The sequence below is a fragment of the Myotis daubentonii genome, chromosome 3, assembly GCF_963259705.1.
Source record: "Myotis daubentonii chromosome 3, mMyoDau2.1, whole genome shotgun sequence".
Taxonomy (NCBI): domain Eukaryota; kingdom Metazoa; phylum Chordata; class Mammalia; order Chiroptera; family Vespertilionidae; genus Myotis; species Myotis daubentonii.
This window is the reverse complement of record NC_081842.1, coordinates 1,743,376-1,751,159: the sequence shown is the minus strand read 5'-3', so window position 1 is coordinate 1,751,159 and position 7,784 is coordinate 1,743,376.

Here is a 7,784-nt window from a genome sequence, read left to right as displayed (position 1 = left end):
TGGCAGACGCCTGACCAGGGGACGCGGCAGCTCTTGTTTGAAAACGGGTTTAAGGGGACAAAGGTCTGCGAGGAGGAGCGCCCCGACTCCACGGCGGCCTGTGGGTCTGGGCCGGCCCAGCCGCGGGGGAGGGTGGGGTACGAGGAACTAACCCCGGAACCGGCTGGGGGGCGGGGGAGGGGGGAGGGGGGAGGGGGTAGGGGAGGGAGGGGTGAGGGGGAGGGGCCCCTCGGAGCCCGAGCCTGCGCTGTTGCTCCTGGGGGCCTCCCCAGGATGAGCCGGCCCTGTCCCCCGAGCTGGGCCGCACCCCGCTCAGGAGGGAGGGAGGGGCGGGGAGGCCGCGCTGAGCGACCCGGGAGCCCAGGCCCCGCCGGCAGCGCCCTGGGCGGCGTGAGCCTGACTTGGACGCCTTGCCTTTTTCTACTTCCCTTTTGTGGAGCTCGAAGTTGGCCCCCTTTTTAAAAATACGTGAGAGATAGCAAGGCTCTGTTTGAACGATGTGAGATTTTCAAGACGCAGAGACATGTTTATATGTTTAGTGAAAAAAGCAGGCATGTAAGTCGGAATCCTTGCGAAAATGAAGCCTAGAAAATGACTGGATCCGGCCGGTGTGGCTCAGTGGTTGAGCGTCGACCTATGAACCAGGAGGTCACAGTTGGACTCTGGGTCAGGGCACAGGCCCGGGTTGCGGGCTCCATCCCAGTGTGGGGCGGGCAGGAGGCAGCCCATCAATCAAGCTCTCATCATGGATGTTTCTCTCTCTTTCCTTTCATCTCTGAAATTAAAAAAAAGTAAAAATTAAAAAGAAGAAAATGACTGGAGGAAATAGAGTGCTCCACGCAGCGGGCAGCGGGCAGCGGGCAGCGGGCAGCGGGCAGGTGAATGGTAGCAGCCCCCCCCCACCCCCCCCCGGACATATTTTAACTTTGATAATCAATCAGGAGAGACGTGTATCCTGTTGAAGAGCAGGACGAAGGTGCATCTGCCGGCCCAGGCCAGGGAGGGGTGCGAGCTCCCTGCCGCCTGGCTCTCAGGGCAGTGACAAGCCGGTGATGTTGGGGGGGCGGCTCCCCCTTCCGCGCGCGTGGGCTACTCTGGCTCCCAGCGGGGAGTCTCCTTCCAAGCTCCTCTCTGCTCGGCCTGAGGGCTCCCGGGTCCCACAGAAGCCCCCGGGGGAGCAGGCCCACTGTGCGGCCGCCTCGGAGACACCTGTCCCCGAAGCGAGGAGCTGTCCCTGACCCGAAGCCGGTCGCCACAGAACAGCCAGTTCCCGGCGGTTGGCATTTCCATGGTGCCGCTCCTCTGGCTGCGGGCATTTGAAGTCAGCGGTCGGCGACTCTGACTTCTGCCCAGTCCTCGGCCCAGCGGGCAGGAACCCAGTCCGGTTGGCGGCTTGTGAACTATGTCCGGCCCTGTCCTGGGGTCCCCGCGGATCGAGATCGATCGGTGTGAGGCGGTGTCTGGTGCCCTCCGACCCAGATCATGCCGGGTAACCTCCCAGTGGGCTCCCTCCACCCCTTTGGTGGCAGGACCACTGTGAGACCTGGAAGCTCAGACCTCAGGCCCGCGCTGTTCCTCCTCCGTGCCGGGGCTGCCACACTGTCCCCACTGGTCACATGCTTTCGTGGAATCTGCAAAGTCAGAGTTTTCACCACCGCTGGTCAGACCTCTGTCTCGACTTCTCCTTTCACTTGCATCCTTGGGGGTTGGTGTGGCTGGGCCCCATTTTGGACAGATGTTTTGGTGTGGCTGTGCCGCGTTTTGTACATCATATATCAACAGCAAGTTGTGACGTTAAAAAAAACTTCGAAGCTATCAATATTAAAAAACATTTTGGCCCTGATCAGTCTGGCTCAATGGATAGAGCGTCGGCCTGCGGACTCAAGGGTCCCAGGTTCGATTCCAGTCAAGGGCATGTACCTTGGTTGCGGGCACATCCCCAGTGGGGAGTGTGCAGGAGGCAGCTGATCGATGTTTCTCTCTCATCGATGTTTCTAACTCTCTATCCCTCTCCCTTCCTCTCTGTAAAAAAACAATAAAATATAAAAATAAAAAAAAACCCTGGAAAGAAGACAGGAGAAAAAAAAAACACACATTTTGGTAAGTTATTCTGGAGGAAAGACTGAATGAACTTTCTGTAGTGCAATTACAAAAGGTTGTCATACGTACAGGCAAAGATTACAATTAAAATGTAGGTAAGCCTGGCCCGCGTGGCTCAGTGGTTGAGTGTCGACCTGTGAACCAGGAGGTCACGGTTCGATTCCCGGTCAGGGCACAGGCCTGGGTTTCAGGCTCAATCCCCAGTGGGGGGTGTGCAGGAGGCAGCCAGTCAGTGATTCTCTCTCATCATTGATGTTTCTCTCTCTCCCTCTCCCTTCTTCTCTGACATCAATAAAATAATATTTTTTAAATGTAGGTAAAGGAGGATTAGAGAGGTCTGCCTGGCATGATATAATGAACTGATAAGAATTTATGATTATCATTATTTTAACCCCCACTAGACAGTAGGGACCGCAGCCGCCCGCTCCTCCGGCCCTGGGACCCAGGGCAGCCTGTCTGAGCCGGGGGGTGTTTAGCTCCGATGAGGGGGCGCCCTCCTGAGGACACCCGCACAGTCGGCCAATTTGGAGGCTTGGAGCTGGGGAGAGACCGACGGGGTCCCGCTCAGCCGTGGTGCCAGCTTGTCCTGCATCCTCCACCCTCTGTCCACCTCCTCCCGCTGGGCCCCATGACTCCAGGCTCCAGCCCTGGGAACAGCGTGACATAGGCTTTGGCCAACGCCCGCCATTGCCTAAGGTCAGATCCCTGTATCTCTCTCTCTCTCTCTCTCTCTCTCTCTCTCTTACACACACACACACACACACACACACACACACACACACACACACACACGAGACACGCATACATGAAACACACACGATGTGGCTGGTGTTCTGCATCTGTGATCAAAAGCTGGCTGATCATGCCTCCAGGTCACACAGCCAGTGGGTGGTGGGGTGGGCTCCGGGCCAGCCCATCTCGCTCCAAAGCCCCGTGCATCTCGCACCAACGCCTCACCCTGCCTGGCGTTCTTCCCAGGGGTCCCCAACAAGAAGACGCGCTTTGGAAGGTCACGTGCACCATGCCTCTTCCCCCGCTGCCCGCCCCCCGCCGTGTTCTCTCTCCCCCCCTCCCCCTCCCGTACCCACAGACTACTTTCTAAGACTATCTCTCACCTGAGCTGCCACATCCTGAGAACTTTGTCACTTTCTCTTTCACCATCTTTTCTATTTGACACGGTCTCGATCGGTGTCAATCTCCACTGAGATGACGCCCCCAAGTGTAGGGGGGCGAGTGTCCCCCCAGATTCACACAGAGCAGCAAGAGCTCTGAATTCGAAGCAGCCCTGGAGCGCGGCTCCGTGGAGCCAGAGCCCTCCCGTGCCCTCTGCTCAACAAGTGCCAGCTGCAGGCCAGAGGGCTGGCGCCAGAGTGGAGGGCAAGCTCGCCCCCCGGCCTCGGGAGACTGGTCCTGTCCTCTCACTCTGTCTCCCAGGGCCCCTCCTTCATCTTCCCCAATTTCTGCTCCCCCTGTAGGGCCACCATAAAACCTCATTCCCACCCGGCCGGCACGGCTCAGGGGTTGAGCATCGATCTAGGAACCAGGAGGTCAGGGTTCGATTCCCGGTCAGGGCACAGGCCCGGGTTGTGGGCTGGATCCCCAGTGGGGGGCGTGCAGGAGGCAGTCGGTCCATCATTCTCTCTCATCATTGATGTTTCTATCGCCCTCTCCCTCTCCCTCTCCCTTCCTCTCTGAAATCAATACAAATATATTTTTAAAAAATTAAAAAATAAAATATAACCTCGTCCCCAAATGACAGGCTCTCTCCTCCCCTCTCCCTGCTGGAGGGCCCCGCGGGGTGTCAGGGAAAGTGCACCCTGCCTGCCGTTCCTCCCTGAGGCTGGGGGGATGCTTGGTAGGGAGGAGGGAGGAGGCGGAGGAGGACACTCACTGGCCCTTTAACCCTTTAGGAGAGAAGCTCTGCCTGCACTTCAGGTAAAGGCTGGAAGGACCCTGCCCCTGGCGAGCCCGGCAAAGCCCTAGCCGCCAGGGACGGTGCGGCCTCAGGAAGCCTGGGAACCGGAAGGCGTGGCCGGGGATCCCTCCCCTCCGTGGGCCCTGGGGCAGGGCTTGTGTCATGAGCTCCTTGGGGTTTCGTAATTCAGAGAAACACACGTCCACCCGGTGTTCTGGGAAGATGGCGATCGTATCGTTACCCTGATGTGTTCAGATCTGCCTCTGGGGCTGCAGACTCACAGGACAGCCTGGCAGGTGGCCAGGCGCGGGGGCGGGGGGAGGGGGGGCAGCAGGGACATCCGATGAGTCACCCCACTCTCTCCCTCGGGCCACCTGGCACCCAGACCTCGGGCGCCCGGCCCCAGCACCGAGAGAGACCAGCGTGTGTGGCTGAGCCGCCGGCTGAGGCCCAGGCCTTGATCCGGCCCCGGGTGGGGGTTCCCGGCTCGGCCTTGGGGCCCCAGCGAGGAGTCCCGGCCGCCGCTGGCGGATGCTCCTCGCTCAGGCAGGTGGTTTGGGGAACAGCGACAGTGACGCTCAGGGCGCTGGCATGGCCGCACGTGACCCCGCGTGAGCCTCTGGGGGGTTCAGTTCCTGTTTTACCCTCGAGTCAGATGGCGTCTGGTGGTAGGCCGCGTCCCACCTGCAGGGACAGCGGATGTTTAACCCCCCCGCCCCCCGGGCCTCCCCTGGGCTCTGGGAACTGTCCAGGCCGCTGGGGCCTTCACTCCCTCCCCGAAGCCCCCCGGCGATGCCAGGACCAGGCGGGAGCCGGGGACTCAGGGGCCCCTCCAGCCCGTGTGTCCTGCCTGGGCCTGGGCGTGCTCTCTGGCAGCTGCTGTCACGCATGAGCACAAACTTAGCATCTCCTCTTGCAACCCAGGTCAGACTGCGCTCCTCCTGCAGGTCTGGGAGGCTGTTTCCTGGCCTTTTCCTGTCTCTGGAGGCTGCCTGCTTCCTTACCGTGTGAGTGTGAGAGAGTGTGAGTGTGTGAGTGTGAGAGAGTGTGAGTGTGTGTGTGTGTGTCTGTGTGAGAGTGTGTGAGTGTGAGTGTGTGAGTGTGTATGTGTGAGAGACTGTGAGAGTGTGAGTGTGTGTGTGAGTGTGTGAGTGTGAGTGTGTGTGTGTGAGAGAGTGTGTGAGAGTGTGTGAGTGAGAGTGTGTGTGACTGTGTGTGTGTGAGTGTCTGTGAGTGTGTATGTGACTGTGTGAGAGTGTGTAACTGTGCCAGTGTGTGTATGAGAGTGTGTGTGAGTGTGTATGACTGTGTGTGTGTGTGACTGTGAGAGTGTGTGTGACTGAGAGTGTGAGTGTGACAGAGTGTGTGTGTGTGACGGTGTGTGACTGTGTGAGAGTGTGTGTGAGACTATGTGAGTGTGTGTGTGTGAGTGTGACTGTGTGTGAGTGTGTGGGGGCTTCTTCCAGCTTCACGCGGCTGCCTGCTCTCAATCTCTCACTGATCTGCTTCCGTCATCACGCCTCCTTTATTCTTTTTTAAAAATTGAGATGTAATTGACATATTATAGTAGCTTTTGGGTGTGCAACATAATGGTTCAAAATAGTTATGAATTATGAACTGATCTTCACAACCAGTCTAGTTAACATCCATCTCCATGAACAGTGACAGTTTTTTTCCTGCTGAGAACTTGTAAGATTCGCTCTCTTAGCAACTTTTAAATATTCAACACAGAGTTATTAACTGTAGCGGTCAAGCGGAAAGAAGTTAACTAGAGAGGACGGTCTGCCCGGAGAAGGCAGGAGCCTGCAAGCGGGCTGCGTCAGAATGAAGTCTTGCACGCGAGACTTATTTCCGAGGCAGAACTTTCCTTGACGTGATGGATAGTCCACGAGGGCATAGAAAGTTCAGGGAGGGTGCACTGCTGCAGGTGGAAAGAGTCTTTGTATAATATAGGACATTAATAGTGTAATGTATAACTTAGCTTTGATGATTTCATAAAGCATGGTTGTTAATCATTGTCCCTTGCTGTACCCCATTGTTAATCATTGTCCCTTGCTGTACCCCATTGTTAATCATTGTCCCTTGCTGTACCCCATTGCTGTTTTCTGTGCCCACTACAATAAAAGCCAGAAGGCATCAGGGGGTCTTTGCTATTCGCCGGAGCGGGCGGTAGCCCTCTGCTTCTCCGAATCCTGTCGTCCGACTCATCCCCGCGTCTCTGTCACCAAGCCATCAACATTAACTGTGGTCGCCATGCTGGGCTCTGCAGCCCAGGGCACTGCATCTTGTCGCTGGACGTTGGTACCTTCTGGCTTCCTTTGGCCACTTTGCACCCTCCATCTCTTTATGAGTTTGTTGTTTTGTGTTTTATCCTTTTAAAAAAATATTTCACATGTAAGTTAGGCTGCACGGCATTTGCTTTTTCTTTATCTGACTCGTTTCACTTAGCACAAGACCTTGGAGGTCTGTCCGTATATACACCACATTTCCTTCATCCACTCATCTATCGATGGACACACCTCCTTTTCCTATTTTTTTATAGATTTTAAAATATGTTTTTATGTATTTTAAAGAGACGAAGGGAGAAGGATAGAGATATAGAAACATTGGTGAGAGAGAAACATCAATTGGCTATCTCCTGCACTCCCCCACCAGGGATCGAGCCTGCAACCTGGGCATGTGCTCTGGCCGGGAATCAAACCCCAACCTCCTGGTTCATAGGTCCACGCTCAGCCACGGAGCCACGCCGGCCGAGCAGGTGTCCTGTACTTTGACTCAGTCCTGACCCCATCCATCTGGGGTGAATCGGACTCTGTCCACCAGACTGTCCCCACCCACCCCCACTTCAGAAGCCACCGCGAGTAGTAGGTCGCCAGGTCACCCACAATCCTGTCTGACTTGCCTACAGATCGAGGTTCCCATGACCCTCCCGGGGTTGGGGAATCTGCAGGAGCGGTTCTCAGAACTGGGAGCAGTGACTCACCACCACCGTTTGCTGAGACCTGATAGGGATCCAGGTGCACAGCCTGATGGACACACAGGGCGAGGTCTGGGGTTGCGGGGTGGGTGGGGCACGCCGCTCCCAGTGCGTGGGTGCGCTCGCCAGCGTGGACAGACTCCTCCCCCCGCCGTGGGGTTCATGGAGCTGCCTCACGTAGGCAGGTTAACCATTAACCTCCAGCCGGATCCCCTGCTCCATGGAGTCCCCCGTTCTAATCTGGGGTTGACATTGTGGGACCAGCCTCACCCTAGGGCAGTGATGGCGAACCTATGACACGCGTGTCAGAGGTCACACGCGAACTCATTTTTTTGGTTGATTTTTCTTTGTTAAATGGCATTTAAATATATAAAATAAATATAAAAAATATAAATCTTTTACTATGGTTGCAAATATCAAAAACTTTCTCTATGTGACACGGCACCAGAGTTAAGTTAGGGTTTTTCAAAATGCTGACACGCTGAGCTCAGAAGGTTCGCCATCCCTGGGCTAGGGCCACCAGGAGCCCACCCAGAGTCACCCATCAGGACAGACGACACCTGTCCCCCAGGAGCGGGTAGGGCCTCGGGAGCCCTGAGCCAGGAGGCAGGGGCATGTGGGGTCTGCGGGGTCACGGGGGAGGGGGTGGCTGTGGGGACAGCGGGTGTCTTCCGTGAACCCCTCCTCTGCACAAACTACTTTTTTTCTGGCCCCACAGTCCCTCTGAAAAGACTCTGCCGGACCTGCGCCTCCAGGCAGAGCTGGGGAGCGAGGGGGACACTGTCCATCACC